The 23903-nt window shown below is 40.4% G+C and overlaps 1 protein-coding gene across 5 annotated transcripts in view; it reads left to right on the top strand.

The window, feature by feature from the left end:
* Positions 1–4183: 4183 nt before the first annotated feature.
* The window catches only part of RBM47 (RNA binding motif protein 47), a 148233-nt gene continuing 128513 nt past the window's right edge, over positions 4184–23903 (top strand). For 3 of the 5 annotated variants that reach the window (XM_072944706.1, XM_015244011.3, XM_072944718.1), the window contains exon 1: positions 5022–5570. The gene's annotated coding sequence lies outside the window, so the exon portion shown is untranslated. Of the gene's footprint in view, positions 4463–5020; positions 5571–23903 lie in introns of those variants that run through there. The other 2 variants (XM_015244009.3, XM_072944726.1) reach the window with 2 other exon arrangements.

Raw genomic sequence — 23903 nt, forward strand, 5'->3', positions numbered from 1 at the left:
AGAGGAGGTACTGGAGATTGAACCCAGGACCTCGTGCATGCTAAGCATGCGCTCTGCCACTTGAGCTATACCCTCCCCCCCAAGTCAGTTTACAATGTGTCATTTCTGGTGTACAGCATAATGTTTCAGTCATACATATACATGCATCTATTCGTTTTCATATTCTTTTTCATTATAGGTTATTTATTTATTTCTTAATGGAGGTATTGGGGATTGAACCCAGGACCTTGTACATGCTAAGCAGGCACTCAACCACTGAGCTTTACCCTCCCCCCTATAAGGTTTTTTTCTGAATAATTTCTGTTGGGCAAAATATCACCAGCCTCAACAGAAAGCTTGGGTTCAGATCAGTGATTTTATCCCATTTACCAATAAGTTTTCCGTTTCAAGTAAAAATAAGAGAAATGAAGGAAACAGGTAGAAAGTAAATCCACTGAGAAGATATTTGCCTTTTTCACTTTATAAGTTCAGTTTCCGTAAGAAATAACAGAAGTTTCCCTCCCTACAAAAATCAATCACTCATCATGTAGCCACTGTTACAAGGCATTGTTATATAGGGAAGTCATTATAACAGTAATAACAGCAATTATACAACTATTATTATATGCCAGGCATTGTTCTAAGCTCTTTGCATTTATATATTGCATGCCTCATTTAGGCCTCACATGTACGATTTTAGTGCCTGGTCTTTGATCTTTAAGAAAAATAACTAGCATGTATTAAAAACTTAGCGTGTGTCCAGTGCTGTGTTTTTATGTATATCGTTTCATTTAATCCTCATGATGACCCTACAGTTAGGTATTGCCATCAGCCACAAACTGAAGCTCAGAGAGTTAGGTAACTTGCTCATAACCCCATAACCGCCAAGATGCAAACCTGGATCTTACTGACATCAAGCCTGAGTTCTTTGTCTTGCTGCCCTTCTGTTTGTCATAGAATTCGAAGCATCTGCAGAGGGTCAGCACATCTAATTTTCATAGGGCACAGATCTTTGGGGTTCTTTGTGGGTTTCCGTACTTTCAAAGAGAGAAGTGTCCACAAACTCTGGCTGGAATTTCCTGGCCCTCTCCCCACAACTAGGAGCTAAGATAATTGGAACTCCTTGATTCTGTTCCCTAACTGGGTATAGGAATAGCAAAATGATAGTGCTGGCAATAGGAATAGTGAAAAGCCTTTTAAGAAAAAAAACCCAAACAACAACAAAAAGAGTCCTTGGCTCTGCCACTTACTAGCAACTTGGAGCAAACTTCAGTTTCCTAATCTGAGCAATGGGTGATACAAATGCTTTGTGCCTTACCCATGCGTACCTCACAGATTTCTGAGGAACAAAGATGATAATACGTCATTGGAAATTCTCTGTAGATGTGTGGTTATTATTATACTGTGGTTCTCTACAAAGGTCTGAGGCTTGCCTCTATTGATGAGGGTCCCTTGGAATAATGTTATTTGATCTAAGGTTTAAATGTGTAAAAGACAATTCTTTAAGCTGTAGAGTAGGTTTTCCCAGGTATGAAAGGAAGTATCATTTCTGGAGTACCTACAATGCGCCAAGAATTGTAATGAGATTATACCCCTCATTATTAAACTTAAAAAAATTTTTTTAAAATATAATTTTAGAGGTTACTTTCCTTTTACAGTTATTACAAAATACTGGCTCTGTTCCCTGTGTTGTACAATACGTCCTTGAGCCTATCTTACACTCAGTAGTTTATGCCTCCCGCACTCCCACCCTTAAATACTCCTCCCTTTCCCCCACTGGTAACCACTAACTTGTTCTTGATATCTGAGTCTGCTTCTTTTTCATTATATTCACTAGTTTGTTGTATTTTTTTAGATTCCACATATAAGGAGTATTATACAGTTATTTGTCTTTCATTGCATTTCATTTTCGTTTAACTCACAGACATCCAGAGAGGGAGTAGTTGTTATTTTATAAATGAAGAAACTGAAGCTCGGAGCAGTTAAGAAATTTGCCCAGCATCACAAAACTAAGAAGTAGAACTGAGATTCTAACTCACATCTATGGGAAACGAATCTCCGTGCTATTTGCATTCACTCTAGTGCTCTGCCTTTTGGGTAGATGGGAAAGAAAAAAACAGAAAGCAAAAGGCAAGGATCTGCAGACCTCAAACGCCCCAGGTTCATGAGGTCTGCCTGAGAATTAATCATAATCATAATCATAATTAAAAATAATAAACAGGGATCAAGGTCAGCCACAAAGAAGTAATAATGAACGCTCACTTTCTTCTACTATTGCCTGCCACTTAATAAAACCTGTTTTATTTTCTCCATATTCCTGGGGAGAGCAGTGGGAAGTAGTTGGGAATAAGAATTATACCCACTTACTAGGTGGCAGTGTGCAAAACTGAGAAAAAGGAGCAGAAGTGCCAGGCAATATTTGAGAGAAAGTCGCCAACTCAAAACTGCCATAACGACTTGCTTCCAGGGAACTGGGCCTCCTCAAGGGTCATCTTCCCTGCCTGCAGCTCAGCTCACCTGCAGTCACTGACCTCCACGCTTTCAGACTCACTTTATTATTCCTGGTCGTTATTCCCCAGGTTTGGCCCAGGGCTTCCCATGGAAAAACCTGTTCTGAGACAGAAAAATCTGTGAGCCTGAGAATGTTCCCTCTTGTATTCAATAATGCACAGGGTCTCTGACACTGAGAGGCTCAAGGCCATACATTTGGAAAAAGAAAATTAAAATCCAGCGAACGTGGAGCTGGAGTTTTTAAGTTGTCTCATGGCTGTGGACCGTTGTCCCCTACCTGGGAATGTCAGCCCTTAGGTGTGGTCAGAGAACAGCGGAGAGATCTCACTGCCTGCTCTTCATGGTTCACCCTGGCTTATATTCTGACATGGAATGAACCTGAAACTCAGAAAATGTTTAGTTGATCTCAGTTAAATCATGCGCCATAGGGAAGGTTAAAAAAAAAATCAAAGGGATTTTAAATGTTTCAGAATTCTTTGCTGGTTTGAAGGAATCATTTTTCCCAAAGGTGGCACGTGCTGCTTTTAGATTGAACTAGGAACTATCCTGGCCTCAGTACTCAGGGAAAACTTGCACTGACCTCAGTATCTTCAATCTGCAAAATGGGGATAAAGTACCTCATAGGATTGATTTGTAAGATCAGGTAAGATGAAGTGGGTGAATGAGGTGGGTGAAGTGCAAAGTGCCTCATTCATATAGAGGGACGATGATTTTTCTCTTTAAAAATGAAGTTAAGTGGAGGAAAAAGTGTGTCAGCACTGATCACATTTTGCCTTCAAAAATCACTTTGGAATATTTATGAGGAATTTAAAAATTATTTCCTTCTACTTCACACTGTTTTTCAAAATACAGTGACCATTATTTGTTCAGCATTAGCTTCTAACCAAATAAGTAACTCTCCCTACGGTCAGGTAGCAAATGAAGTGCCTAAATCCAAATTAGAATGAAGCATGCGTCCAAGGTTTATTGCTATGTCCAGGGTCCTGAGCTTCCTTTCCATCAGCGAATTTCGTGGAATGTAGAGGCCAATTTATCTCCACATATCCTGTCAATCTTGCAACTTTTAAATGAGATGAAAACCAGTAGGACACTATTTTATAGAAACTTTATTTTCCATTATTTTTAAGACTTCCCACAATGAATGTAAACTGCAAAAATCTAATTGTTAGACTCTTTCAGAAATGGAAGCTGGGAGAGGTTAAAAAAAAAAAGAAAAAAGAAAAATGAAAAACTGGCTCATGGCCTTACAGTTAGTGGCTGTGCTGGATCAAAAGCCCACTTTTCTGATCACGACCACTTCTCTTTAGAAAAAAGTCAAGTACAAATACAAATAACAACAACAATAATTATGGCCACTAACACAATGTGTCAGGCACTGTTCTAAGCTCTGTGCATGTATTAACTCATTTAACCAGCAAGAAAAATATTTTTGGACTATTCCTTCACTAAAGAGCCCAATGAGAAGCAGCACTTTTTTTTTTTTTTTCTCAGTTGAATGACATTGCAACCCGAAATCACAACTCCGTTTTAGGTTCCTGGTAGTGCCTGCTTCCTCTTCTAGTTTGTTTAGTCACAGAATTCGATTCCTGTTGGCCGATTACGCGCCTACAAACAGGCTTAGCACTCTATTGAAATGCGTGAGGCTCCTTAACTCTTGCATAAACAGGTAATGCGGCGGGGTGGGGCCCAGATTGCGGATTTCTTCGGGATGGGGATGGGGTGGGGGTTAGAGCCAACTCCCCAGAGATCAGTCAAGGTTAAGGGAGGGCTTGGTTGCTGTTTTTAAATGCAGTGTTTTTTGTTCCCTTTCTAGAAACCAGCTGTAACTTTAGGTCAGAGCGCATTAAAATGAGCCACTTATGAGCCAGCAGCGCCCAGGCCCCAGGCCCTGCTGCGAAGGCCCCGGCAAAGGTCAGGGCTTGGTCCGTGTGACGTTCCTTCCTGCGCTCGTCTAAGCTGTGCTCTGCCTCAGGTAAGGACACTCTGGGAGGTCCCCCTTCCATCGGGCACGCCGCCGTGTTCGCTGTGATCCTACCTGGTTAAACGACTTCTTTACTTGGGGGAAGAACGAGGGTGGGGTGTTCTGATCGGCTTGTGATTCAAAAGCAGGTTCCTTATTCCTCAAACACGGTTCTGCTTGGTTTCCCTCAACAGCCCAAAGGGGGCCAGACGTCTGATGCGGACAGATGAACTCAGGTGGAGCAGGTGCCACTTCTGGGGCCATTTCTGACTGTCTGAAATGGATGTGACTTTTTGAGCGGGGAGAGAAGTCGGTCTGGTGAAGTCCCCAGATCCTCCCGATCAAGGCAGGTTTTTTTTTTTTTTTCAACCTTCAGCAAAGGTATCTGCTCTCCTAAAACAACAGGAATGTTGCACTGGCCTTCAGCCAGTGGAGGCTCAGCAAGCAGGATAAAATTTCAGTGCAGATTTACGGGAAGTTGCCGGTGTTGGGAGTAAAAATCTGGTTTGGTGAGTTTAAGGGAAGGGAGTAGACGAGAGACAACCTTGCTACTGTGAGGCGAACGGCCTCGGCTGGGGGAGGGCAACAGGAGGAGGGCGGAGGGAACAGGGAAGAGCTGGAGACGAGACTCCGAGCGCTCCCCGTGCGCAGCGCCGGACGCAGCAGGGCTCCCGGGGCCGCGGATCTCCCCGGGGTGCGGATCCGGCGCCGCTCTGCCAGTGGAGTCGCCGCGCTTTCAAGTTCTCGCTCCCGCCAGGAATTTAGCCCCAGAGAGCTGCCTTCTGGTTATCGCTCCTGCTTCCCACTTTGGAATGTGCAGCTTGGGACAGTGAGAAGCCAGGACTCGGGCAGTTGTCCTCGTAGAGAGTTTCTCTCTGCAGGTTTCCAAGGTTAAGAAATTCTGACAAACTGGAATTCCCAGAGCCTGGGAGTTTAGCCTAAACGATCTGTTGCTTTAAGCGGCACAGTGGGGAGTAGCTGGACACTCCTTATTTTGGTTTTACATTAAAAAGAGGGAGGCCGAGAAGATGTGGTAGGTTACTTCCTAGCTGTGTAAATTGCTACCCGGCTGTGAATGGTGTAAATTTCTGAAGTGGGCGACCGCAAATACATAACAAAGGTAAGGTAGTTTTTGGCAATCCTTCTAACTACTGTCCCTTAATCTTACATTTGGGTCCCAATTTTGAAATTTTGTTTTCTTCTCTTTTTAGCCCTTATCTCCCTTATTCTACTATCCCCCTTCCGACTCTGGTATATTTAATGGGAAAACAACGGTTTAGAAAAAGATTTTAAAAGCGTCAGCTTCTGGAAAAGCAGAAAATCATGTACAGTCAGCCCCATCATGTTTCCTTTGGTGATGAAACCTTTTCCATACAAGGGACAGATTTTTTTTTTTCGTCCTTGAAAGCATATGATTGGGCTGTGCAGAGGCACAGGTGACTTTTTAGACTCATTAGTAAAGTGAAATTGAGGAAACATTGGTGACAGGCATCTCATTTAAGTGCGTGTTTAGGCCGGGGGAAGGGGGAATGTCTTCCTGCAGTCATTTACCTCCCAAGGTAACCCTGAGTGCAGGCTTAGTTGTTAAAATTTCAATCTGCCTGAAACTGTAGGGCTGATGAACTGTGACAGCTGGCAAATCACCAGTCACTGGATATTTAAGAAATAAGTTAAAATAAATGAAGTGGAACTTTTCAAATAAGTGATTCATTTTTTAATTAGGTAAAAGTTCATCTACTCTTGGGTACTGTCCCAAGGCATTTGGGGATGCAGCTTCTTTCATGAAGGCTTATCAAAGTGATAGAAAGATAGTGTCCTCAGGGTACTTACTCATAGGCCGTAGTGATTTGAACGAAAAACCAACTTTTTTCTAGTGGCATTTTAAAGGCTCACTCAGTTTTCTTTACAGGAATGTAGATTAGAAATGTGTTCTTTAAAACTTTTAATACTGGAGGCAGAGAAAAGACAGGGTTGACAACACAAACATGAAGTTGTCGCAGTTTTAAGCACAACTGCAGTTTAGACGAAGAGCGCTTGAGAATTGCAGGTACCAATTGTAAAACGTGTAAGGTTGTCAGCAGCATGAAACACAACCTATAGACAAACCGGAGACAGGCCTAGAGGCAAACTCAATCAAGGCAATGAGATAGCACTTTGTGGGACTTTGTGTTGCTGTTAATTTAAATAATACTCTTTGTCATATTGATCTGAAATCTTGGAGGGAAACAAAACCAGCCCAGTCTGAAGGGGAAACAGGAGGAGGAAAAAAAAAGATTTGGGTTTTTGTATTTTTTCTGGTCTACCTTTCCCTTCACCTTGTTCTGCTGTACATAGCGTTGGTCTCTCTGACTTAAGTACTGCATACTGGGAGAATGAGGAATCAGACATTTCACAAGAACTCAGCTTCATCATTAACTTTCAGTATTTGTTTAGGGAAGAAATAAATTGACAAAAGCCAAGCTGCTAGTCTAACTGCCATGCTTCTTTATCCGACTAGGCTACACTTAAATTTATCTGCTCAGTAGTCTTTTGTGAACATGTGCTGAAAATGAATCAAATTTTGAAAATTTATTTGGTTATTGAGTTCTCAGAAGTTTGTAGGATTAAAAATTTGCCATCATCTTTTTACTCCAATCTCCACAGTTTTCATTGTCAAAGTATTTTTGATTACTCTTATGCTCTAAATTGTGAAAGGATTCTGCTCAAAGCAGTTGGCGACACTGAGGGTGAGATCAAGATACAAAGCAAGGAAACTATGTGCCTCTGGACACGCGTCCTCTGTACTTGCTCTGACTAGTGTTTAAGATGACTCCCATTTTTTTTTTCCCCTCACATGATAAAAGCATTCAGATTAGACTGTTCTCTTTGGTTTACTAGTAACGGAACCTGTTCTCAGTAATTTAAACAAAGATTAGAAGGTTAGAGTAAATGAAATTATTTTCCTACAAAGTGAATTTGGTTTCCAAATTCTCCTCTTGATCTGATGATTAAAAATAAATCATGTCCCAAATGACTGAGCTTCGACTGCTGTAGGAAAGTATTTGTCTATTTCAGACAGGTTTCCACCTCCACATTTCAAGTCCCTTCTGGTATTTCAGGAAAGGGCTGGGGAATGGATGTAGGGGTGCTGGTGGAGGGGGAGGGAGATCTCTTTAAAGTTGGACCAAAGTTCAAGGGAAACTGATTCAGTTTTCCCAGAGGATGCAAAATCCAAGAAAAGACTCTGAAGAGGACTAAAGTTTGGGATTCAGAAGACTTAGAAAAAGAATAGATTTTTGCGTGAATCTAGACTTTGTGTGCCAAATGTTTGTGAAATTACAATGAATATGTAAATCAGTTTAAAAAGTGTTTTTTGGAATGATTCCAAGTTAAAGGTTATATTGGAATGATTTAGCTGCTGGCCTGATCAAGAGAGAAATTTTCCCTCTTGGGAGCAGTCTCTGTATCTTATGATGATGTTGATTTTCTGGTTTAATATCGTTAAGAGTTGCATGTTAGTCAACACAACCACCTGCTCAGAGTAAACGGCTTCAAAGAACAATTGCAAAAAGATTTTCAATAATGGCAATGCAGGGATGACCTGGGATACGAGATTGAAGCCCTTTAGAAACTCCAGAGAACTAGAGTAGAAATGATAATAAGTAATTGTTCAACTGCCACCACAAATTGTTAGAAACATCGTGCATACTGGAGGATTTAGGGGGAAATGGCATCCTGCCACTTTTTGTGTGTGGTCCTGAATCATCTTGTCAGTAAAACACTCCTGAGATGGTCTGAGCTTGCTTTCTGATTGTTTCTGCCTCTTTCACAGTTGCCTCCCTGTCTATCCTGTCAGCATCCATATGGGGGAGAGGAGACAGGAAAACGATATCCTTCCCTTGAAGTCAGTGTACCCCCTATTTTCAGAACCTCTTACTTTTTGCTCTGAAAAGGGGGTGAGGAAGGAATTTTCCAGTCAAAGTAGAAGGGGAGGGAGTGTCTGGAGGAATAAATGGCCACAAAACAGGTGAGTTCCACCTTTAAATAATGTGGAATTCAGCAGAAAGCTCATGTGGAGATTGTCAATGCCCTCAAATATTGCAGGTGAACTGGTGACTGTAGGAATTTGAGGCTCACTGCCCCCCACCCTTGGTAATTCATATGCTCCCAATGCACTGCAATAGATGGCTGCTTTGAATGAGTTCAAGTTGCCATCTCTTGCTACAGCCAAAAGTAAACTGATTACAAAAGGCACACCCCTTCAACTGCACTCCCACTCTGCCTTTCCTCTACTTTCTGTAGTGGTTTAAGGGCACCTGAAAAAAAAGATTGTGGCTCAGTTTACGTAACATGTATTTAATACGAAGTTTCTTTTTCATTATGTATATCATTTTTGTCATCTTAGGAACTTAGTTCATGCCAAAGTGATCTGTGGGTGTGTTTAGATGTGTACATTTTATATGTTAAATACAATACATAAGGAAACTGGTACAATGATAGAAATGATTGACTATGTAGCTGTTGCTTTTTTGGTAAACCCCATCAGATTTTAAGAGTGGGGTCATTTTAGAAATCAAAAGTACACTCTCTAGCTTTCTGAAGCCCACTCAGGAGAGATGACATCAGAAGACAAAATGCTAGTATAACCCCGAAAACCCTTTGTGATTTGTAGAAAATATCAATCCTTTGGTCTCAGCAGATTCCCAGTAGTGCAAAATGTCTGCTTATAAATTACAGCCGTTTATTTACATTAATCAAGAAAACAATCTCTCGTCTCAAATCATGATATTTGTCTTTGGGAACGCTATATGTTTCTGGTTCTTTCAGGAGCATGGCGGCCCAGTACCAAGACCGTAATAGGTGGGTATATATTGAATGAAAGAGGAGTTGCTGACAGTGTTAGCCTCCTGATTGTGCTTTGCTTTGGCTAATAGCAATTTTGCTCATATTCCTCAAGTTTCCATCTACTGGGGAGAAAGACAACCTGATCCCAGAAGCTATGGATAATCCATATGTGGGTGAGCAAGAGTTAACTATATATACCAATGTGCAGTGGGTGGGTGTAAAATGAATGCGGGGCATTGTGTAGCTGAAACAGGAACAGGACTTCTCCACCTGACCAAGGAAATACCAACCTGCAAAATTATAATAAGAAGTATTTACCTTTCAGAGCACTGAGACCCAGCTCAATCATTTTTGTAGAGCATTTCACATCATGCCAAGAAATATTTAATGAAATGAAGGAGGTTTTTTTTCAGGTGTTAATTCTCTTAGATCAATTTGATTGCCATTCTGAAAATGTATATTTGAACCTTTTAAGCTCAGGTAAAATAGTCATGTTTCTGAAAGTAAGGATCCGTGTCCGTGATGATAATAGCACTGTACTTTTTGAAAAGATGGCTTAAAGAATATTTCTTTTTGTTTGTTATTTATTTTTAAAAATAATAACATGGTTCTCGGTACACCAAGCCCTTGCCAAGATTAGGCCCATCTTCTCAGTAGCCTTCTCAAGACAAAGTTGCCTTTGTGTAACTACAACTGGGAGGATTTGGTGACACAGAGAACTCAATGGGGCACTGCAACTTATTATTAACAGAAAATTCAATGGCCTGATGTTTTCGTTTTTTAAAAAATTCTATCAGCTAATATCTATGATGTATTTCTCCATGCAGATGATCTTACTATATTTTAGACTTTGGCAGGGAAGAATGTGGTGGTTGGGAATTTGCCTTGGAGTTTAATTAGATTTTAAAAGGCAAAGGCTACAGCATGCTGATGCAGAGGAGAGATCAGCTCTCTGGCTAGTTTGTTCTTGGGGCAGTCAGCAAAATTTGGTCACATGTGGAGAGGAGGAAAAGGTGGTTAGCCAGCGTGAAAAATGACAATCTGGGGAAAAAGATGACCATTTGCACTCAATTCAAACTGACTTGGTTCAAATCCTGGCTTGGCCACTTTTGGAACTTCAGGCAGGTTACCTTAAAAAAAAAAAATCTCTCTGTGACCCAGTTTCCCCAACTGTAAAATGCCTACCTCATAGGACTGTTATAAGGATTAAATTAATCTATCAGATAAATAAGACTTAGAACATTACCTGGCACATAGTCAGTGTGAGATGGTACATAGTCAGCATGATATACATGGACATCATGTTTGGATGCGTTTCTGTGTTTGAATTCTTATCTTACTCCTTTTGTGACCTCTTCTGCTGGTTGGCATCCAGGATTCTTTTCCTAAGATCACTCCTTGGGTTTGGTTTGACCGAGTGGCCATTGCCCGTGGTAGGCCGGCACTATGTTGCTAAGTTCTTTCTGGTTTTTGTATCTTAGCTGTATGGAGAAAATGTAATTTAGAATCACCAAGGTGCATTTTTCTTTTCTCTCAGGAAACTATAAGATGTTGATTAGAAGCAAAAAGAATGATGCTGTTAATATCTGTCGAGTGATAGACTGCCAAATGTCCTGCTGAATACAGAGTATAGAGTCTGGAAATGGCTAATGCAAAGTAGAACTATTCTGTGTAAAAGAACTTAATACAGTAAACTTAAGTAGTGCCTATTATGACTTTTGTTGGTTAGCATTAACTAGTCAAAAATAGTAATGTATAGTATGAGACTTTTCTCAGAAGTGCCACAGGGTCTTATGCGTCCTTCTTATGGCATTGTACATCACCTGCTACTTTTGTACCTGTACAGTTTTCCCTACCAAACAGAAAATAAATTCCTTGGAGGCAGGATTTATGTCTGAATAATATTTGTGTCCCTCAATGTCCCCAGCTTATAGTTGAGTGCTCAATAAATAAAATAAGACTCTTTGCCCAATTCATTACCTTCTAAAATAACAGCATCTTTGCATCCCATGGGTGTGTATTATGGATCATATTTATTTGGATGACTTCTACTTTTTCCAGAGCATTTTAGCAAATATTGTTGGGTAGAGGAAATATGATGGAGATATAATTAACTCAGAAAGGAGCCAGAATGGAAGCTTTATCCACAGCCAAGCCTCTGAAAGCATGGCACGATATGGGAGGCTACAGCCATCGAGGGGACAAATTGTGACAGTGCTTGGGTGCCCATCACTTTGTTTTAAAGTTTATACCTCTTTTTTCTGCTCGTTATCATCCTTTAAAGGCCCAGACTCATTACTTGGTAATTAAGGAAAGGGGAAAAATGCACTTTTCAAAATTGCATGTATTAGAAGGAATGTATTAGATAATTACTGGGAAAAAGTGCTTTTTAAAAAATTTTTTTTAACTGGGGAGATGGAACAGAGATCAAGAGGGGAAGGACAACATCAAGTGAATATACAGATCTCTGAGCCACAGTGGGGTGGTGTTTCTGGTGGGACTGTTGGTGTCCTCTTGGGTAAGGAAAGACAAGAGGAAGGAGGGCAGGTGGCCAAAGAAGTATTGAGAGAATTGCCTCTAGTGAAATTCTATTTGCAGAGCAAAGGGAATCCAGTAACAAGCTAGCTCTTCCCACTTGGTGCAAACAATATTTTGGCCCAGGGACCTCCTTTCCTCTTTGCCTTACATTGTGGGTTCCAGGATCCACCTCAGGTTATATGTAGATTTGCCAGTGAGCAAACAGGAACTACCAGCTCAGATGGTACAAGTGAGCCCTGGACTTTGTACCTTGCATCTGCAGCAGCTCCATGTTTATAGACAAATCACTCCCAGGCGCTGAGCCCAAGCCTAGGGAGGCAGGGGTCTCAGAATATTCTCCCTGCACCCTTTCCAGAGTGGATCCTGGGACTCACGCCTCCAGTGGGAAGTGTAGGAGGCACACAGACCCTGAAATCAAACGATAACACCCCTGTTCTCACACATCCTAGAGATGTATGAAAGGTCTTACCCTTTAAGCCCCTTTCGCTAGGGTTAATCGATGAAATTGGCAGTGGATCTGCAGAATCTGCTTGTCTCTTCTCCCTGCTTCCACCTTTGCTCTCACCCCTTATACTTGGTTCTTGGCACAGTATCCGTGATAATTCCCTGTTAAAACTTTCCAGAGCCTCCATCTCCTTCAAAAGCCAGTAAGGCACTGTATTTCTAGTCCCATTACCTCTTTATTCTCACCTCCCTATCACTCACTCCCTCATCACTTTGCTGTAACCACCACTTCTTGCCCCAGAGCCTTTGCACTGACTCTTTGCCCTCTTGGAACCATCTTCCCCAGATATATCCATGGTTCACTTTTTCACCTTCAAGTCTTTACTCTTCCTCCTTTATCTAAAACAGCAATTCCTCCTTCCTGTCAGTACTTTCTGGCTTCCTACCCTGCTCTTTTTTTTTTTTTTTTTTTTTTTTTGGAGGAGGGGGAAGGTATTTATTTTTGTAATGAAGGTACTGGGGATTGAACCCAGGACCTCGTGCATGCTAAGCACACATTCTACCACTGAGCTGTATCCTCCCCCTATTTTTTTTTTAATATAGTACCTTTTGGCATGCTATATGATTATATGGCTCATTGTCTCTTCCCACTAGAATGTCTGCTTCATTTATTCATGCATTCCAAGCACCTTAGAGCAGAGTCTGCCATTGAGTAGGTACTCCATAACTATTTGTTGAATAAATGAATAAAACACAGGCTTTTTATACAGCACAAGTATGACTGAAAGTGTAGTACTACTTGTGTGTTCTCAAAGTTTAACCACGAACACATCTTTCTGAATAAGCATGATTTTTTTCCCCCAGACCTTTCCTGCTAAGCTGCCATATTTTCTCTGGTTCCTCTGGTTTCATTATTTTCTGTGCCACCGCGAGCCCTTGATGGAGGCGGATGACTAAGTAACGAGCAAGGCAGAGCTAAGTGTGGGGATGGTGCAATCACTCTAGCACTTCTCTGTTTCCAAATCAAAGCCTCGTCTTTGGCAATCTTTTTGTGATTTCCATCTCAGTCTTACAGCTCTGTTTTGAACCAGTCTTGTGAATTGCATGCCCTACAGATGATTGCACTCGACTAACTCATGTTGCTATATTGTTGATCACATTTTCTTTTGTCATTTAATCATAATTAATGATTGTTCTGAAAGTAAATGTCAAGACAAGTTTATTTTTTTTTAAGCTATCTCTTTTGACCTTTGAGATTTGGCCAAATGCCAACTGCTGCTGCAGATTCCATCTAGATTTTTTTCTTGATTGCCAAGCTCAGTTAAGTGTTCTCCCTTGACCTGGCATGAAATGAGGGCTGGTGTCATTGTCCGAGTCTTTAATATTTCTCCAGAACCTTTTACAAAACTTCAGTCTTGCCTTTACCGAGTGGCACAACCACTCTCTGATCTGTCGTACTGATTTGCTAGCCCCAGCCTCACTCTCTCTCTCTGCATTGCACAGTTTTCCTTGGTTTGGCAGAATTGTATTTCTTGGTCCTTGGAGGTACAGCTCCCTCTGTGTGCCCACATGCCCTTTTTAGATCCATCACTTGGCACTGTAAAGGACTTTCCCAGTGGCTGGTGGAATCATGTGGCTACTAGGTTGGGGACCCCAGAAATGATCTTAAAGGTGAGTGTACAAGCCAGGAGGATTCTTTGCAAAAAAAAAAAAAAAAAAAAAAAAAGAAAGGAAGGAAGAAAAAGCAGTAATATATAAATTCTGCTGAAAGTACATGAGGATCCTGGGATTTAGTTATTTATTTTTTTAAGTTTATTTTTGGGTTTTTTTTGGGGGGGGGTTGTAAGGAGGTTTACTTATTTACTTATTTATTTTTATAAAGGTACTGGGGATTGAACCCAGAACCTCATGCCTGCTAAGCATGTTCTCTACTACTGAGCTATACCTTCCCCTCTTAGTTATTTCTGACTATTGTTGATAATGGCTTGTGGCTGATTTAGAATTATTTCGGTATTTTTTCATTTTTTAAAGTTGATTCGGAGGCTATCATCGTGATTGATAGTAACTGGACAATTTGAGAAATTTTTTTAAAAAACCTAACAATCTGCTAATATTTCTTGTACTTTCTGCAAATCATTTTATTACTTATATGTACTGAATGGGACATTAAAAATGAATAGCATATAAATGTTAAATTAGACCTGACTTTAACAATATACTATGTAGGTGGAGCTAGTGGTAATTATTTATCAGTTAGAAAAAATTTATCAAAATAAAGACTTAGTAATTAGGTACACTTGAAAAAAAGATAAATATGAATTAAATTAGTTCAAACTAGAGATTGAAAAAAACGTATTTTTCTAAAGTAGACACAGACTCAACTGTTATTTATTGAGTAGCTGCTACATGCCAGACACTGGGTACTAGGTGTGCAGGGGAGAATAAAAGTTCTCTGCCCTCATGGGGCTTTCTTTGGGGGTTGAGATGGGATTCAGTACTCTGAAGGAACTAAGGGGTACTAGATGACAGAAGGTGGGATTTTTAGCTAGAGTGGTCAGAGAAGGCTCCTCCAAGGAAGTGATGCTCAAGGTGTCTGATGGAAGAAAGATCCTTGCTAGAAGAAGTAACATTTATGAAGGTTCTAAGGCTAGAAAAAGCTGGGCATGTTCAAGGACGTAAAGGAGGTTATTGTTGCTGCAGTGAGCAAGGAGTTGTGGGGGCGTGAGGTGAGGTCATGGGGGTAACTGAGTCCAAGAGAATGTAGGTCCTTTCAGACCATGGGAAAGAGTTTTGTCACTCCTGAGCCCAATGGGAAGCCATGAAAAATGATTTACTTGTTAAAAGGTAACTGACTGCTGGGTGAAGACTGGATTGCACTGGATTGCAGGGAGGCTGTTGCAGCAGACGAAGCGAGAAAATTAGGAGTTCCTTTTTGAAGCTGACAGTGGAGGCGGAGAGAAGCTGGTTAATTGGGTGCCATTTCTTCTGTGCATCCTCTTGCCTGTTTTACAGTCTCAGTTCAGCTGTGGCAGGGGTTTCACCAATGGCTGAGAGAAATACCAAGATGTAGGTGTGGAGGAAGGAGTGAGGGTTGTGGCTGCAGTTACTGGGTTTGATGGGGGAGACTGGAGGAGAACAGGTGTGAGGGGGACAGAGGGAATCAAGAGTTCAGTTTGGGGCATGTTTACTGAGATGCCTGTTTAACATCCCGAAGAGATGTTGAAAGTCTCCCTTTTGTATCCAGCACCTCCCGCAAGAAGAGGATGCACTTCTTCACAGGCAACTATTTTGGATTTCGTTATTTCTTGTTCTCATTATGTCCAAATTTGCATAGATAAGGTGTGACCTTTTTTTAGTATATCACGAGACTAAACAATTCTGTAACAATAACTGAACATCTACAGTGTATAGGAAACTGATGGTGGGGATGGGTTAGGGTGAATTAACTTAAAAAATCTTAAATACAGTTTTAGCCATTAGGAATCTTCTAATCCAAATTAATTCTATATATATATATTTAACATATTAAATATATGTTTGATATTTGTGTTCTATATTTAACATATTGATACACTAATATAGTATAAGTATGTATGTGCTAAGATAATCAAATATATTTAATATATTTAGTATAGAATACATAATAAATATATATTTAGTTCATATTAAATAACATTAAAGGTTGAAAACTAAGTGTAAATCATGCATGGACAAAGACTCTATTACAAAGTATAAAAAGAAAATAGTACAGCATGAAATACGGTGGATTTCCCTGTGAGTAACAACCCGTTAGAGGCATGCAAATTCATGCTGTAAATATTGGCACATATAAATAGATCTGTTTAGGACATGCAAATATATTTCTTGTCTCTTCCTTACCTCACTTTAGGTAGGATCTGCTGCAGGTCCACATGTTATGTGAGTGGAAACTGGAAGCCAGTACAGACACTTTAAACTACATTGTGAAAGGCTGATTGTTTTTTCTAGCAAACCCATGAGCTTCTAGAGCAAGCACTGGGCATATGACAGCAAATAAGGTACAGGGCTTTTGGGGCTTGGAGGAATGGAAGCTTAGCGGTTTATTTTTAGTACCACCACTGTAAGCCCTCCTCCCCCACTAGTGGTTATTCTAAAAAGAAAAAAAAAAAAGATTGAGCATGTATTTCCAAATTGGTGGGAATAGGATGCTATTTTGTGGTCTGAAGCAATGGAGAACTTTAGTCCAAAAAAGTAATGTTTTAGAAAGTCCTAAACCATTAGGAGTGGGTGGAGGTAGGAGGTTATGATGGATAATGTTTTGCAATCATAGCTATAGAAACTGTCAACGGCTGCAGCTTTTCATTCTAGTATGTCAACACCAGTGGAGCCCACGAGGTGTAATCAAAGTTATTATTGCTTAATTGGGCCAAATGATGTGATTTTTGATTTTGCATAAGGTGGCTCACTTTTCAAAATGATATATAGTACCTGAAAGTTTCACATCTATTTCAATTCTGTTTTCAATAAGAAAAATACTTTGGTGAAGGGCTACTATATATGTGTACCTATAGTAATCATAGAAAAAGGGAGGCTTGTGTTTGAGTAATTGCTTAACAGCTATCTATAACTAAATGTTTGAAGTTGAAAGTTAAAAACAGAAAATAATAATGGCTAACAATAACAGCTGACATTGAAGGAACACCTGCTATAATACCAGGCATGACTTTATTTAATCAATAGAACCAATCCTAAGAAGTAGGTCTTACTATGATTCTCATCTAGCAGATGTGGAAATGAGGGACTAACAGGTCAAGCAGCTTCCCCAGGGTAAATAGTGGTCAGGAATCAGATTCTTTATTTTTTTGCAGGGAAGGGAGAGTGAATTAGATTGATTGGTTAATTGATTGATTTTTAATGGAGGTCCTGGGTTTAATCCTAAGCACACACACTGCCACTGAGCTATACCCTCCCCTACAGGATTCAGATTCTTGTAAGGCTTCCCTAATGAGTTAAGGGGTTGGGGAAAATCCCTGGACCAGGACCAGTCTTCTTACCAGGATCTGCCCTGGGCTTAGCAGACAAATGACCTTGGACGTGGCACCTCATCTTACTAGCTTTCAATTTCCTTGCTTTTAAAATTGGATAGAAGGGAGGGGAGGTTCTGGACTAGACATGTTTTGCACAGCCCCACATTTCTCTAAGTCTTTTTACTTTCATGGTTCAAAAATGTAGAAGGTTGGTATTCATAGAATTTCTAAAGGGAAGATCAAGGTAGTGGGAGTAAATGGCGATGAGGGGTAGGGATGGGTTAGACTGGCATTAAGTCATAGGTAGAAAACTGTTAGATTAGATGGCCTGTACAAATCTTACTAAATTCTTACAGACTCGATTCTTGATTCCTGAATCCCATTTGAGATAGTGAGTATTGCTGACATACAAGGTGGTTCTAGACTGGTGGTTCTAGACCAGTGGTTCTCCACTGGGGGAGATTGTGCAGGGGGCACTGGGCAATGTCTGGAGACATTGCTGGTTGCTACAGTCTGGGAGGGATGGAATGCTACTGGAATCTGTGGGCAGAGGCCAGCGATGCTGCTAAATATCCTAAGATGCACAGGATAGCCCCTTACAACAAACAATTATCTGACCCTAAAGTCACAATTGCTAAGGTTTTAAAACCTTGTTCTAGGCGAGTCTTTGCTCTCCACAACCACTGCAGTCCTATATAGCAAACAGTGTGCTTGCCTTTTAGTTTTTAATATCCATCTATTTCTGAAGATTCAGGGTCAGGGAAGGAATTTGAGGGAGAAGGTCAGTGACAAAGCTGAATTGAACTCTGCTCTTATGATGCAAGCGCTCACCAGCAGCCTGCTAGAAAAGCCTGCAAAGTGTATTTTTCCCTTTGCCATGGATTCAGAGCTTAATGTCTTCTTCACTCTTTTGAGGTTCTGGGAATTTTTCCTTGGGTCCTACTGATGTCACTAAAATACTCCCACAATTTTGTTAGACTTTTTTTTTTTTTTGAGAGAAGTCTTGATCTTTATAAATTTCTAACAGAGCTGGGCTTTGAGAAAGTTTATTAGTAGAATATATTGAGACCTGAAGATGCCTTCAGTTTAAAGCTTTATGTTAAGTAGAATGAAGTTGTCCTGTGCTTTATCAAGTTTGTATCTTAAAGTCATTTAAAATGAAAAGTCCTTAGGTGATTCTTTAAACTCCGTGGAGAGATAAAATCTATATTAAACAAATATATGCTTCCAGAACTCTTGAAAATTCTGTATTTTGGGGGGCCCTTTTGGGGGCAGTAACTCCCGCCATTTATCCATTGAGTAGACAACAGGTTCTATATCAGTCATTGGAGATACAAAATGGGTAAGAAATACTCTGGGTTCTTAAGGAGCTCACAGATGAGGTGAGACATGTAAGGGGGAAAAAAAGCTTTTTTGTATTTTCCATAATAGAGGTATTTCTTATTCATCCACTGATTCACTGAATACCATTTATTTTGTGTCTATGTTTACCTTCTAGAAATATGAAAAGATCTGTTCTAAAGGAGTTTTATGGGCTAGTACTGACAGAATGACAACATTAAAAATGAGTGCCATGAAATATTCCAGATGCTCTGAGGAATCAGTAGCACCAGTTTAACCTGAGGAGGCATAGGGGGAGAAAGAGGGAACTTTAGGAAACTCCTTGTAATTTAATACACTTTTTAAATAGCCTGTGTTAATAGCATGCCTGATCCTATTCTAAGCACTTTACAGAGATGAACTCATTTAATCCACATAAAAATACATGCAATTATTGTCCCCATTTTACAGACCAGCAGACTGAGCTACAGAGAGGTTCAATAACTTGGCTAGGATTGCATAGTAAGGGCAGAGCCAGAGTTCAAAGCCACTCAATTTGGCTCTAGACTAGATATGATTCTTGAATGAGTCTCGAAAGAGGCTCAGTTATGAAAAACAGGTAGTTGCCAATTAGGCGGGAATCCCTGACCCCAGAGAGAGATGAGGGAAGAAACTAGATCACAAGGACTTTATCTCCTGGGCAAAGCGTGTACGAATGGAAACTGAAAAAGAAGGAACAATCACTTGGGTTCCTACTTCTTAAAGTCTTTGTGCCTTTCCTTTAAGCTCTTTTAGTAATATGACTGCATTTTTCCACACCATTGTCCTTGAGCCATACTGCAGTTCGGTACCTGCTGTTCCTCACGTTAGCTTTCTTCATCTTTGCACTGTCTGTGGGATATTCAGAGTCCCCAACTGACAGAGGTGGACTCTGAGGCTCCCTGGGAAAAACGACTTAATTCACATGGAACCCACAATCTAACCCAGGCCTTCTAAATTAAAGTTTTGATTTCCTTCTACTTCACACTTGCCTCCCCCAATAAAAGTGGATATCAAAAAGGTTTGGAAATGTTTACAAACACTACAGATAGTTCACATGTTCCACATCATCTTGTTTTTCCGAGTCAGCGATGACAGTAGGATTAGCAGGCAGACTGTAAGGAATGTACATGTAAGGCACTCAGCTTCATTCAGTGGTGCCATGTTTGCAGGATTTTTGCTCATTGTGTTTACTTCATAACATGTGTTCACCCAGACTGTGGCTTCCATGCCAGGATCTTAGGATTGTACCTGCTTTACTAACAGCAGCTTTGGCAGGTCAGTGATTATCAGAGCTAAGATTGTCATTGCTCCAACAATCTCTGAATTCAGAATTTGCATGTTTGCCCGGCACAAACAAGCCTAGTTGACAGGAGAGAAAAAGAAATCCAAGTCTAAGCTTGTTTCAATCTCGATGGCAAAAGAAAGGGCTTTTTATGCTGTTTTGTACACAATCTTAATACTCAACAGGGGTTGGGCCCCCGTGTAGGGGCATGAGATCTTTGGCTACTGGGTTGGTACTTTAGAACCTGTGCACTTGAGAATATAAATTACTCTCCAAGCCTGCGCTTCCCTCAAGTAGTAATATTCTGCTTACCACTGGCGAGCATTTACTAGAGGAACTACTGGGTACTGGTCATTCTGATACATTGGTCTGCCTTCAACCTGCTCACCCTTCAGGGGGGACACCTGACTTCCCCTAACTTACTGTAGTGTAATGATGCTTGTGATCTGAACAGGGAGACCACAGGAGCGGGTAGTCAGGGAAGAGAGGGGTCTTTTAGCTGGATTTTGTTGTTGTTGTTTGAGATATAATTCGCATGTCATAAATGTCACCATTTTTTAAGTGTCAAATTCTGTGGTTTTTAGTGTGTTCACAGAGTTGTGCAATCATCACCACCATCTAATTCCAGAACATTTTCATGACCCCAAAAAGAAAACCCGTGCCTGTTAAACAGTCTCTCTCCATCTCCCTTTCTCCCACCCACTGGTAACCACTAATCTACTTTCCGTATCTATAGGTTTGCCTATTCTGGACATTTTATATACACAGAATCACATGATATGTGGCCTTTGTGTCTGGCTTGTTTCACTTAGTGTATATGTTTTCAAGGTTCATCTGTGTTGCAGCACATGTCAGCACTTCATTTCATTTTATGGTGGAAAATATTCCATTGTATGGATAGACCACATTTTGTTTACCTAGTTAGTCATCAGTTGGTGGACATTTGGTTTCAGCTGGATTCTGAAAAATCTGGTTTTTGCAAGGCATCAAAGGGAGTGTGCATTTTAGGGCAGATAAAACCCATCATTTAAATTAACATATGTACTGAATGCCAGGCACATTCTGAGTCCTCATTGCTACCCAGTGAAGTGGCATATGAGGCAGAAAGACAATTTGCCCAGGTTACCGACCAGTAAGTGGAGAGCTGGGGTCCAAATCCTGGCAGTCTGGTTTTGAAGTTCATCACTCAACCACCTATCTATGCCATGAAGGGAGGGTCGTGGGGCAAGGCAAGCCTAGTCTGTGGAACTGTCTCGGTGAGTTAAAGGGCAAGTGGGGTACAGGAGAGCGTGACAGATGGGGCCAGTGACTGGCTGTCTTGGACTCAGCAGTTGTCCTCGTAAAAGACACACTGCCTGCATCATTCTCCTATTTGAAAACTGCCCCTCATTCTCCATCTTTCTATGTTAGGTTCCCAATACTAACCATTTCTTATTTACGTGTACAATTTTCCCTCACATATATTTCACCTGTATCATCATTTAATTCATATTTTCTTGAAATCAACTCTTGTTTTGCTTACATACATATATCGGAACTTTATCTTCCTACCTTCACTGGAAAACCAGTGTTTTTCTAATGCACATTTCAATAAACCAAACCATTAAAATGAAATGCCTTCACTCATTACTAGCTAAAAGCAGCTTGCACATCAGCAGTGGGTGTCATACATATTGAGAAATTGGGGCTTGCATGGAGGATTTGAACACTGTACTGGGCAGTTCAAAACTCAGCTTCAGTCTACACGCCAGCCTCATAGCTGGCTTGTACACATCAGTACCCCATGTAGTTGTCACATCAGACATGCTTGCCTCCTCCCTGGATGCATGTGCTTTTTCACTACAACATATTGTTCCTTCGACAGTCCTTTACTTCTCCCTCCATCTTTTCTTAGCATCAGCTCAAATCATTCCTCCTCTTGAATCTTCTCAGATCCTCTGGATTCCTCCTGAACTTGGCTCTGGGATGTCTTGTCTTATATTGCTGTTACTTTTTTAGCGTGTTCCTCTCAGATTTGAGGTGCCTCATGTTTGGAAACATTTATTTATTAAATGAATAAACGACTAACATGGGCCAAACAGTAAAGGCCTTGATTACGATAGTATTAGGAACTGGGACATTCCCATATCATAGAATGTTTTGAAGCAAATCACGTGATTGGTCCTGTTTTTAACAAAGCTAAGTGGATTCATTGTGTGGCGATCAAATGGAGGAGTGAGGTCCTGGAAGCAGGGAGGCAAATGTAAAGTAAGCACTGATGTAAGTCCCAGGTGCCAAAAAGAGGCTCCACTATATCAGAAAACATGCATACCTTATGAGCCAGCAATTCCACTCCAGAAATTACATATGTTCACCAAAATATAAGTTTAACAGTGCCCTTAGCATCATCATTAAAAATATCCCCAAATTGGAATCAACTCAGATATCCATCAATAGTAGAATGAATTTAAAAACTGTAATTTATTCATTTAATAGAATACTACATACAGTGAACAACTATTATTACATGTAAAAATATGCTCATAGCTCACAAACATAATTTTTAGTGAAAGAAACCAGACCCAATAGAATATATACTGTACGATCTCCATTTACTAAGTTCATAAATGGACAAACAAATCTATGATGTTGAAGTCAAGGATAGCCGTCAACCTTGGGTGGATGGTGCTAGAAGGGGACATGAGGACTTTGGCGGTGCTAGTGGCACAGTGTTCAGTTTGTGAAAATTCATTGAGAAATACTCTCTTCACCTGTGCATTTTCTGTATATATGTTGTACTAAAATGAAAAGTTTACATTTTGCTTTTTTGTTTGTTTTATGAGGGGGAGGTAATTATTTGTTATTTAATAATAAATAATAAATTTATTATTTATTTATTTAGCTTTATGAGGGGGAGGTTTATTTTATTTTTTTATATTTGAAGGAGGTACTGGGGATTGAATCCAGGACCTCACGCATGCCAAGCATGCGCTCTACCACTTGAGCTATACCCTCCCCCACAAAAGTTTATGTTTTAAAAATTAGGAATAATATAAAAGAAATCAGCAGAAAGGAATTTTTAAAATTACACTGTCTTATTCCAGAAAGAAATAAACAGGCGACTTTATGAAAAATGACTAATGATGAGTCTAAAATTCTGAGCTGCTTCTCTCTGTTTTCATTTGGGCAGTTGTCTTGGGGTTTATTAACTGCCATGGTTTAGCTGCAAAAGTGATAAATACTAACAGTGGAATTTTGTTTGACAACATTTGAACCATATAGAGTCATTTGTCTATTTCATTGTTAGAGCATCTCTATAGAGATTCAGTATTATCCCCATTCTCCAGATGAGGAAGCTGAGGCCCAGGGAAATGTCTTAATTTGCTCTAAGTCACAGGGCTAGTGAGTGACTGAACTGAAACCATTTCCTTTAAGCCCTGTCCTCGACTCAGGGCCACCTGGAGTTGGCAGTGCTACTTGGACTTGGAGTCTCCAGGAACAGAATGGAGCAAAGGAAGTTGGCACTAAGCGAGGGAAGAGCTGTGAGCCAGCTACATGATAAATCCACGGTTGAAGCTGTGTAACTAATTATGTCAAACCAACAAACAAGTAAAGCAAAACTTTCTTGGCACGTGAATTAAATCCATTGTTCTTTTCTGCTTAAATAATTAGGGGCTTAAGTACAAATGAAACGATCTCAAGCTAACAGAAAGAGAATGTCATTGACTTGATTGAGTTGTAATTGAAAATGTTTTTGGCTGCTTCCAGTTAGCTTTCAGCAAACAAACTTTCTATGGGTGGTCATGGAATCATCTAGCATGTTTTCAGTTGGACTGGACCACAGGGGCTTTCTGGTTCGACATTCCATCCGATGCAGAAATGCTTCTGCAGCATTAGTGATAGTTAGGATCTGATAAATATGTGCCCTGAGAGCCTCCAGTGGGCTAGGCACTCATTACAGCTGTCTGAGTTGCTGTTATTAATATTCCTATTTTACAGATGTGCAAATAGACTTAGA

Source organism: Vicugna pacos, chromosome 2 (genome assembly GCF_048564905.1).
Source record: "Vicugna pacos chromosome 2, VicPac4, whole genome shotgun sequence".
Classification (NCBI taxonomy): domain Eukaryota; kingdom Metazoa; phylum Chordata; class Mammalia; order Artiodactyla; family Camelidae; genus Vicugna; species Vicugna pacos.